Raw genomic sequence first — 11,843 nt, 5'->3', positions numbered from 1 at the left:
TCAAAGTCAAGATCCAATGCCACTTGTGGGTTTCCATAGCAAGGCTATTATATTTTATGAACTGGCTTGTATGAACACTGATTTGATCACAATGAAGTGGCTTGAATAAATATTTTCTGCAAAATGCCATGAGATGACTTTATTGTGAGTTAGTGGTTTACAAATAAACCTGGAATGGTAACACACTCCCAGGTCAGATGAACTAGTTTTGGATAAAAATATAGTGGGAAGATTTTTCATTTATTTTTTCCTTTGCTCAGGAAAAAATAAATGAAAAAGACTATTTAGGCTGTTATCAGGAAAATATGCAAAATGTAGTGTATGGGATGCTGGTGTTGGTGACATGCTTATGCATGAAGGTACTATTAATGCATTAACATGTCTTTTCCCAGTCATGTGGTCATTTCATGATGACCGTGACTTCCTGTTCCCCTGGTTGCATATCTTTAACTTCAGGGTTACCTACTCCAACCCTTGACAGTTACAGTCCCGCAAATGTTATCTTTCCTGCAGCAGCACACCTGACTCAAATCATTAGCAGACTTGGGCAGTGTTAGTGTCAACCTCTGCCCAAGTCTGCTAAATAGGTCTCATACGCCAGCTGTGCTGCAGCAGGGATATTCCCAGCACTTGCAGGGGTTGGAGTTGGCCGTCACTGCTGTAAACAGTGAATAGGATCTCTTGGAGAAACATTTATTTATTTGCTGAGAATAAAGATAGAAAACCACCATGTAAATCTTCCCACTCCAGTTCTTCTCCTATTGGAAAATTATACAAAACAGCATTGTCTGTTGTATATATATTTAACATAATCTACACTTGTTTTTATCTCTACACTTGAGATAAACAACAAAAAAATGAGAACTGCCATGTAAATCTGCCCACTCTAGTTCCCATTATATTAGAATAGAAACACAATTTTAGGTGGGAATAGTGAACCATGGAATCTCTCTTCACAACCCTTAGCATGCCACAGTATGCCGTGATTGTCACATCAGTAGAAAAACATCTTGTTTTGAAATAAAAATTCACACAAGTGTAAAAAAAAATAGAACAGATTGAGATAATGATTGATGGCACCTACCTCTCCTACAGGACAATTATGCAAGAACATTCTTATTGACAAGGTGACAAACATAAGAGAAGCTATCACGCCTCCCTCTTCTGATCCTACAATACCTCACCCCTTGCTCAGCCGTGTTTGGAAAATTTGAGCCTGTGGCTCTGTCATTCTTTGAGGAGGTTGTCCAGCAGATCAAGCTATCTGGTTCTCCTCTTAGTGCTGTTCATCCTCATCTTTTCAAGATTTTGCCCTCTATATCCTTGCTATTATTAATACCAGTCTAGTGACTGGTGTCAGCTCCTCATCTTTTAAGCCTGCAGTTATTCAATCACTGCTCAAAAATCCTGGTCTGTGGACTGCATCGTACTGGCTAAACTTCAGGCCCATCTCTAAGTTACCTTTTATTTAAAAAATCTTGGAGAAAGTGGTTTATTTACAGTAAGAATAATTTCTGGAACACTACAACATTGCTGAGGTCTTCCAGTCTGGCTTTAGATCCCAGTATAGGACGGAATCAGCCTTATTGAGAGTTGTTAATGATATTCTTCTAGCTACTAATGCTGAAGATTTTGTGGGTCTAATCTTGCTTGACTTAACAGCAGCATTTGACACAGTGGACCACAGTATCCTGTTGCATCGGCTCCAGAACCTGGAAGGGATCCAGGGTATGGTGTTAGACTGTTCAGATCTTACTTTGTAGGTTGAACCATGTGTGTGAGTATCGCTGGCTTGGGGTCTGTAACTGCTCCAGTGTCCTAAGGGGTTCCACAAGGCTCCGTTTTAGGCCCCCTCTTGTTTTCATTATATCCGCTACCGTTAGGGTTCATCCTGCAACATGGCATCTTTTTCCACATATATACTGTTGACGGCCAGATACATCTACCCCAAAAAAAGAAGGATGTCTTCTCCCTCAACTGTTATGCCTCCATGACATCAAGAAGGGGATGGCCTTGGGCTTTTTTCATTTTAATGAGAAAAAGAACAGAGGTTGTAGTGTTTGGGCCGAATGGCTCCAGTGGCCTCTCCCCTTTTGATCTGGGTCCCTTGTGTAGCTTTTTAAAACCTACAGTTACTGATTTGGGTTTTAAATTGGACCGTGATTTTAAACTAGATAGGCAGATTATATTGGCATTAAACTCAAGCTTTTTTAACCTTCGTCAACTTGCAAAAACAAATTAATTTCTAATCACTCAACACTTTGAGAAAGTAATCCATGCCTTCATCACCTCCCGACTGGATTCCTGTTTTATCATTATCTTGGTGTAAACCGTCATCTCTCTCACATCTCCATCTTGTCCAAAATGCAGCTGCTCGTTTTTTGGTTGGAAAACATAAAAAAGACCACATTATGCCTATTTTAGCATTACTTCATTGGCCTTCTGTACATTTTAAAATGCATTTTATGTTTTTTTTATTTGTTTTGAGTCGTTACATGGTTTGGCCCCTCTGTACCTCTCTGAGCTCCTTTCCCTGTACTCACCCGCCCAGTGCCTCAGATCAGCTGATCAGCTCCTTCTGGAGGTATCAAAATCTAAGCTCAGGGAGTTAGAGCATTTTGGTGGATGCTTCACAACTATGGAATTCTTTGCCAATACAGGTTAGCACTAAATCGTTGTCAATTTTTAAAACCAGCCTGAAAATCCATTTTCATGACCTGGCATTTCATCCAGCATGAGACACAGTTTATTATTTTCTCTGATCTATTGTTTTGACTGTTTTTAAGTTATTTTTTGTTTGTTTGGTTTTTTTTTTTAACTTTTTATTGTTTTATTCTATTCTATTCTATTCTACAGTCATTTAGCAGACGCTTTTATCCAAAGCGACTTACCTATGAGTGAGAACAACACAAGCACAAAATCAAACAGTAGAGGACATCGTAGGAATGTGCTAGTGGAATCTTTTTATCCCTTTAACTGCAATTATTTAGGTCTCACTCTGCCCTTTTTAAATGTTTTATTTCTTTGTTCATCACTTTGTTGAAGCTGGTGTTGAGTTAAAGTGCTCTATAAATAAAGTAGTATTGAGTCGAGTTGAGTCAGGAATTTGTAGAGGGTCTGAAGAAGAAGACACTATGAAGAAAGGGCTATAACTTAAAGTGAAATGAAGTGATTTTAAGTTTCTTTTAGTCATCTACAAATGTCTTAATGGTCTTGGGCCTTCTTATTTATCTGACCTTGTTTTAAGTTATGAGCCCTCGTGGACCCTGAGGTCTTCTGGTACTGGCCTTTTAAATATACCAAAAGTCAGAACCAAAACATACCGCGAGACCGCGTTCCAGTTTCATGGTCCTCGCGTTTGGAATGACCTGCCAGAGGACCTCAGGGCTGCAGAGACTGTAGATAATTAAAAAAAAAAAAAAAAAAAAAAAAAAAAAAAAAGCTCAAGACCCACCTTTTTCATTTAGCTTTTACTTGATTTTTTCCTTCTTTTCTTATTTTTCTGTTTAGTTATTTATTTTTAAACAAATACATTTATTTCTGTATTTATTTTTTCATTCACTTTTAATCATTTAGATATCATTGTCTGACCTAATTTTATGACATATTTTATTATTTTTATTTTATTATTTGTATTACCTAGGTTTAATCTTATTGTTCTAATTATTGTTTTGCAGAATTATTTATTTAGTTATTTTATTTGTGGGTAATGTGTGTGTTTACATGTGAAACTGCTTTAAATTTTTTAATGTTAAGCACTTTGATATGCTTATGTATGAAAAGTGCTATACAAATAAAGTTTGATTTGATTTGATTTTTAGTAACCCTTTTCAGGATCTTAACACTAAAACATATTTTGTTTAATTATAAACCAAGAAGGTTATAGCGGTTTCTGTGCATGCCTCTGTGATGGTATTTCGAAGAAAAACAGTCTATACAGTGCTCTTTCAGGATAAACCAAGAAATATAAACTCCATTCATCATAGTTTTCCTAACTGAGGGAAATTATTCACAGGTAAGTAAGCATAATGATAACTGTTTGTATTTCCCAAACATAGAGGGAAGGAACTTCAATACTCCATTTAAAGAGTTAATTTAACATAGATGATCATGAAACACCCTTTCAAAAGAAAGAAGATAATTCTGTGTCAGTACTTTTCCACACTGAGAAATTAGTATGTAATCACTTCCTTTATTGAGTCGAAACAATAAGTCTCCACTAAAACTTAGGGCAAGTTCAACTGCACATAGGAATCTGTTTTGTAAGGAGAGAAAATGTGCATAATAAGATTGCGTGACTTTCGTGGTTTGCTTTGAGCTAATGTGGTGACCCCAAAGTTCATCTGAACCTCAGCCGATCAATATTCTGCATAATATAAATAAAGTTTAGAAATAATATTTGGTCTTGACTTTTTTTTTTAGCAGCCAACCTAAACAAATCTTATTCTACACTGTGAAGTAAACTTTTTCTCGTCAAATTGTTTTAATGTCCACAAGAAAACAATTGCTAAGGCTTGATAGACTTTTCTTGATAGTCTCTCAACAGCAGCTGTGTGTTGTTATTCCATTAATCTCTGATTGGTCAGGGCTAGTATCTTGCTACATTTATAAACCTTCACGTCATCCCTTACCACCACTGCTGGCTTTCACTATGATGCCTGAAAGATTTTTTGCCAAGGTAGGTATTTTGTATTACCAAAAAACCACTTTTCTCATATGTTATGAAAACTCTTTATTAATTAAGCATTTCATCGTCTCCCTCAATTCTCTGAAGTGGCTTCAGAGTCTCCATCTTTCTTGATTGTGGCAACATGTGGTTACCCCAAAAAAGGTAGGCTACCTAAAGTGAAATAATTCATGTTTAGTAGACTTGGCTTGTGTTAAATCTGTCTTGTATGCAGGGTTTCAACCCACAGGCCAGAGCAGCAGCGGTGCAAATGTTAACTACGCCCCTTATCGAGGAGGAGGCCCTAACCTGGCATCTGTACCATACAGTGCTGTTGGAGATGCTTATGGTTCCCAATTTGTGCAAGGTCCCAGTATGTATCAGCCAGTTGTGGTGGTTCCAGAATATAGCAGCCCTGGACAACCTGCTGGTGTGTCCCCAGTGGCTGAAGATGTGCAAGGTGGTGTCCCCAGTGGCTGAAGCAGGTGATCTAATGGCTGGCCTGGCTCAAGCAGGTATGCCAGCTGCTGGTGGGTTCCCATTGGCTCAAGCAGGTTTACCAGCTGGTGGTGTGAGTCAAGCAAGCACCTTTATCCCTGGCCTGCAAGGGGCTGCATATGTTACCAGCCCTCAGTTGTATGTGCCTGTGGCAGAATATGCTAGATCCTAGGATCAACAACCAGGTAATGTGACTCATGGTTCACTTAGCTGAATACATGGACTCCACAGCTTTTTGATAAAAGCCATATACATAAACCTCTGCTTCTCAACATGGCTTTCTCCCTAGAAACCCAGTGGGCTGTTCCTCCCACAGACTTCTCTGAGGCTGGATCAGCTGACATCCAGGACATCAGTGACATTCTCCCTCCAGCTCCTCCTGCACCACAGGGACCCCTTCTCCAGTCTGGGGAGACTTCCAGTGTCACCAAGGAAGCTGAACTGGGAAACTACCAGCAGCAAACCGAGGAATTTGGCTACCCAGCTGACCTTGCAGGACCTGGCCGGGGGTTTGGACAGGGCCTGGCAACTGTCCTCGTATCAGGCGTTCAACAAGGTGGCTTCCCCCCCATGTCTGCTGGCCAGCTTGACAGGATGCTCCTGTATGGCCTGTACCCTCCTGGATCCTACAGCACCTTCAGCCAAAACCACGAGTCTGGCAAAGACTACTCTCAGGCCATCCACTACTTGAAGGAGCATGTTACCAGCAGCCATGGTTCTGGCCAGCAGAAGTTCTTCCCAAGTGCCCAGTAGACTTCTGCAGAGCCACCAGCTTTGCTCAAGATGGCTCCAACCCTGGCGCTTGGGCATTCTTGTGGCTTTACAATTGTAGTGCTTGGCATGCTTTTAATCCAATAAAATCTTGTCAAACTCTGGCCCATTGTCCCTCTGCTCTCCCCAGGAGCAAGACATGTGGGGTTTTTTTTTTTTTTTTTTTTTTTTTTTTTTTTTTTTTTTTTTGGACACAGGGAAATTTGGTGGTCTTAGAAATTGTCTGTACTTTCTCCAGCTTGGAGGCAGGAGCCAGCTCTTGTCACCATGTGGGAAGGAGGGTGAGCCCTAGTAGCGTCCACAGGGGATAATTCTGTTCTTGGACTGGGAGGAAGGTGGGGTACCGAGAACTCATGTGAGAGGGGAGGGCACATATAAGCGGGCCCCCAGGGGAAAAATAAGGAACATCCTTGGATGCAGTCTGTACCCAATTTGTATACAGAGACATTCAAATTCACACCTGTGAAACTGCAGCTAGAGGCTACTCTACAAGTCTTTGCATTTAATGAGGTCTCAATGCAAGTACAGTTCTGCTCTGCCCTGTATTTAACATTCCTCCCAGAAAGTTAACTTGACAACTAATTGGATATCTCTGAGCACTTTCCATGCCAGAGTTCTTGGCTAAGCAACTGCTAAAGCCACACTTGTGCATTGCTCACTGGTACCCTTCAACTGCTTCCAGATTCCCACAGGCCAAAAAGGGGTGAACTGGACTATCCAAGCTTAAAGCCTTCTTGCTAGTGTCTACCAACTAGTTTGGGGAATAACTGTTAAAACAGGCCTCATGACATAACTCTGGTTGGCCACCTCTACAATATGCATGGGACAGGGCCCATTCAGATTCAACCTTCCAGGACATGATTGAAGCCCTTTGACAGTAATCTGCCAGAGGTTCCCAGCAGAGTCTCAACACCTTTGGGCTTACTAGGCCTGACTGGAATCCTCCACAATCTTAGCTAACTTATTGCTAGATCAGCTGACAACTCCCTCTTTCCCCACCTGACCAAGACATCTGACAACCACATAAGTAATATCTAAACATCACACAGCTTCAGAAAAAAGGAGCACAAGATGCTTACCTCTGTACCACACCTCCAGGCATGTCTCCAGAGGGGGGTGAGGTATCAACCCCTATGTGGGCAAAGGAAACTTGGATCCCTTTTTATAGGGGTCATCTGAAACTCTTTGGTCTTCCCAAGAGACCCGTTTGTCATAGATGACCTAACCATGGACATAAAGCCCACAAAAACATATCTCCTAGGATTTCAAAATATGCATACTCATCCGCTGCAGTAAGGTGGCAGCTCAGATTATTTTCTTTGATTTCCGTGATCAGTGTTTGCTCACATCTGTGCAACGGGATTATGGATGAATTGATTCAAGATGACCAAGATATCCCAGCTTAATCCTTTACCTTGGTTTTGTGCAACAGGCCCCTGGTTGTGCACTCTCACCTGTTGTCCCAATATCTGCCTTGAACTCCTTTGTTCACATGGCAATGGCAGATATAACCAAACTTTTGCTGATACCAGTGTTTAAAAGTTTTTATACAATTTTGACTTTCAAAAGTCAATTTGAATAATTTTGCATTAAATTGCATTACTGAGGGTTTGGTTATATTAAGAAAAAAATCTTTTGGGGGGATTTGCCAGGAGCACAAAAGATGAATAAACTCAGATTTGCATAATGCCTGAGTTCAGAGATGTCCACAAGAACATAAATGTCCCACTTAACACTTTGATGCATCACTCTACTACGTGGACACGTAGTTAAAGGCTGTTTTCTAGCATTTTCATAAGCGAGGATGGTATATTTGCAATTTTGCCTCTTCAGTGGGCAGACATTAAGAAAATCACCCAACACACTGCCACTTACTGAAGAAAAAACAAAAATAGTAAAGAAAAAAAAAAAAAAAAAAAATATATATATATATATATATAAATAAAACTATATTGTCATACTTATCTAAAAGAAGTATTTAATAAAAATGGTCCTATTTATCCCTGAGGTGAACGTGGTAATTACATATATGTATATATATATATATATATATATATATATATATATATATATATATATATATATATATAATTACCACGTTCACCTCAGGGATAAATAGGACCATTTTTATTAAATACTTCTTTTAGATAAATATGACAATATAGTTTTATTTAAAAAATGATATAGAACAGATAAAATAATTAAACTAAATAAAAAGTCAAATACTGTTACAAAAAATAGTGCCTCTGTAAATGTCTGTAGAAGGAAATTATTGTTTGTAAAAAATAAGTGGCATTGATTTTTTAATAATTCGTGCATTAGAAGGTTCATTTCAAGCAACTGATGACTTTCAACATGTTTCCTGTTGAGCTCTGTCTGAGGTATGGTTGTTCTTAATTTTGAAAGATCCCTTCTGAGGTAATTTCTAGTAACTTTTAACTTCCCTCACAACACCTGTTCAATGGTTTCAGGGTTTCCCTCTTCATTGCATTTCTTGTGGGAACATATGGCTACCCCCCTAAAGGTAAGCTCTCATTTACTTTGGTAAAATGGTGAGCTTTCAGTAAACCATCTTAACACAATAGATGTGTAATATATATATAAGCCAGAGCAGTAGTGGTGCTGGAGCTAATTATGCCTCTTACCGGAGAGGCGCTCCTAGCCTTGCAGCTGTACCATACAATCCTGTTGGAGATGTTTATACTGATGCCTCTATGCCTACACTTGTGCAAGGCTCTAGTCTATATCAGCCTGTGTTGGTTGCTCAAGGGGTGAGTGGCTCTGGCTCGTCGGTGGGTGTGCAAGCTGCTGGCGTGTCCCCAGTTGCTGAAGCAGGTGATCTAGCTGCTGGTGTGGCTCAAGCAGGTATGCCAGCTGCTGGTGGGTTCCCATCGGCTCAAGCAGGTGTGCCAGCTGCTGGTGGGTTCCCATCGGCTCAAGCAGGTGTGCCAGCAGCTGGTGTGAGTCAAGCAAGCACCTTTATCCCTGGCCTGCAAGGGGCTGCATATGTTACCAGCCCTCAGTTGTATCTGCCTGTGGCAGAATATGCTAGATCCTAGGATCAACAACCAGGTAATGTGACTCATGGTTCACTTAGCTGAATACATGGACTCCACAGCTTTTTGATAAAAGCCATATACATAAACCTCTGCTTCTCAACATGGCTTTCTCCCTAGAAACCCAGTGGGCTGTTCCTCCCACAGACTTCTCTGAGGCTGGATCAGCTGACATCCAGGACATCAGTGACATTCTCCCTCCAGCTCCTCCTGCACCACAGGGACCCCTTCTCCAGTCTGGGGAGACTTCCAGTGTCACCAAGGAAGCTGAACTGGGCAACTACCAGCAGCAAACCGAGGAATTTTTCCACAGGTCATGAAAAAGCATTTATTCTTTTGACAGACAAGCAGCTTGCAAATGACATGCAGTTCTCAACTTGATGCTTTTTACAAAGATGGTTTCTTCCTCCTATCAGTCCCAAAAAAAAAAAAAATTCAAATCTTCATTTCAGGTCCAGACAGACTGAACTGTCTCACGCATAGTGGCTTACTTCCATGACTTCACTCAACACAATTCACTGAAAACTTTACTTCAGCGCAGGATACACAGCATGTGAAACTTTGTCCATGTATTCACATGTGCATGATATTTGGTTACAACCTGCATGGTCTCTACCCGATGCACTTACCAAAAAAAAAGTACTCCTTACAGAAAGTTTAGTTAATCTGATGTGTAAACGTCTTTGAAAGGTGTGTCTGAACTGAGAGTTGCAGACGTGCATTTGATCTCAAATCTCGGCTCGGTGTCTGAGGAGAGAAAGTCAGAGCTGGATGAAGGAGCTGCTACAGGTCCCTGATGTGATGGACGTGTGACCTGAAAAGAGTAGCCAAGCAAATATAAATAAGTACATAAATATGAATAAGTCTTAAATGGCAAAACTCAGTCTTAGAATATTTTTATTAGGAGACAGAGATAGTTCAAAGCAGATTTTCTGTTTTTTCAATGTTAATCTTTCACATTGCTTTCTATCATACTCTTAATAATCTTATGAACTATGAAATATGGATTTAGGAAGAAAGACAACTCCTAAGCACCTCACAGGTGTTAGATGAGATGATCAGATGGCTGTTCAGGCCGTTTTTCAGTGTAATCACACTTTTTCCTGACAATTCTGGAATTTGCAGTTTTTTTTTTTTTTTACAGAAAGTAAAAAAACTACCATCTACTGGCAAAGTTCTTAATTTACTGACTATAAATTCCATTTACATAATTTATGCATGTTGTGGTAATTCCAGCTCATAATCAATTCCATTAGGATTTGATCTTGGTTTCATTATTTAATTACCAGTACACTTAAAACAGTTGATCTCAGTGACATTTATTACTCAGTTTCTGTTTTTACTATTGCTATAGATTTTGTAGTTTAGTTATTTGACTTGTGTGATATATATGTCTCTGTTACATCTGAGTTTACACCTTAAAAGTAGGGTAGAAGATGTTTTAACTATATTGCTTAAAATCCTCTTCACATTCTGACTGCAGCAAAATAATTAAATGCTCTAACACATTTTTTCTTTAAAAAATAAAAAAAAGTTAAATGTGAAGTGAACAGGACTGAAAAAACATTTCAATTGTCATTTGAATTGTGATATGTCTTTCAAACTCAACTGCTATTTGCCCTTCCCGTCTTAAGGGTGCATGCCCTTCTTCGTGCAGAGGCTTGCTTTGTTGTGAAAGCAACAAAGCAAGAGCCAGGCCTTGGCAAGCTACATCGAAATCTAGTGAAGCCTCTTCAACACATTCTGTTCTGTGCTTTGGAAGCGTGGTTTCAGGGGTGGAGTCTGAAGATAAGGGTTTTGACTTGAATTGTGAATTTTTAAAATGTAACTTGCTGAAACCATTTTTCCAGAATCTCCTACCTTACCCTATAAAAAAGCTTGCTACAGACAGCAAATATGCAGTGAGAGGGTTTTTTTTTTGTTTGTTTTGGTGGAAAACATAAGAGTAAAGAGCACACGGTTTTTCTGATAGTGTCCATTGCATCAGAGCTTAAAGTGTTAAATTTAGCAGTGCAATGTGCTTGTGGAAGACACATTCTTTGGGAATACACATCAGTCAATCGGCTCTGAACTTCTATGGGTTTTAATGGATAACTACAGTGACAATGAGAAGAAGTTGGTAAAAGTCGATGAACTATTAATCACAAATCATATGAAATTTTGAATACATATTGAATTTAATGAGCCCCACTGGTCCTGAGATGAGCAGGGGACGTGTTCAGGATACAAAATCATTGCCTTCTGTCACAGTAATTAGGGCTGTGACAATATGCTTTTGTTCCCGATTCGATTAGATTCCGATTTTTTTTGTGCCGACTCAGTTTAAATTGTGATTCTAACAATTCTTCAATATTGCTGAGTTTTGTAGATTAAATCATTAGGAAAAAAAAGAACACAGTAGCCAAATCATCATTCTGCTGCTAAAATGCCCAAGAAGAAAAGTAAAAAGATCAATAAAAACAATAAAAATGACCAAAAATTTATAATAGATCAATTTTATTTGTTAAAGAAAAAAGATTTTTTTAATAAAAAAAATTTAAAAAATCGATTTTATTTTTATGAAGCAAAAAATTTCCGATTAGATTTTCCCACCCCTAACAGTTATACTTGTACGCTTCCAAACCTTCAACTTGTACTGTACATTAAGCTACAGTTGTGTATAATCGTAGTTATTTCAGTGTCACAGAGCAAAAGCTTTAGTTACTGTTTAATCTCAGGAGTTTATAACACCTACCAGTGGTTCAAAGGAGGTACTTGTAGATTCTTTAGAGACCGCTGATTTTACTGTTTGATGAGGAAAAGATGAAGGATATTGCACATTTGATAGCCTTGGATCTGCAGTTGAATTTACA

Source organism: Telmatherina bonti, assembly GCF_933228915.1.
Source record: "Telmatherina bonti genome assembly, chromosome: 12".
In the NCBI taxonomy this organism is placed as follows: domain Eukaryota; kingdom Metazoa; phylum Chordata; class Actinopteri; order Atheriniformes; family Telmatherinidae; genus Telmatherina; species Telmatherina bonti.
This window is presented reverse-complemented; position numbering follows the sequence as displayed.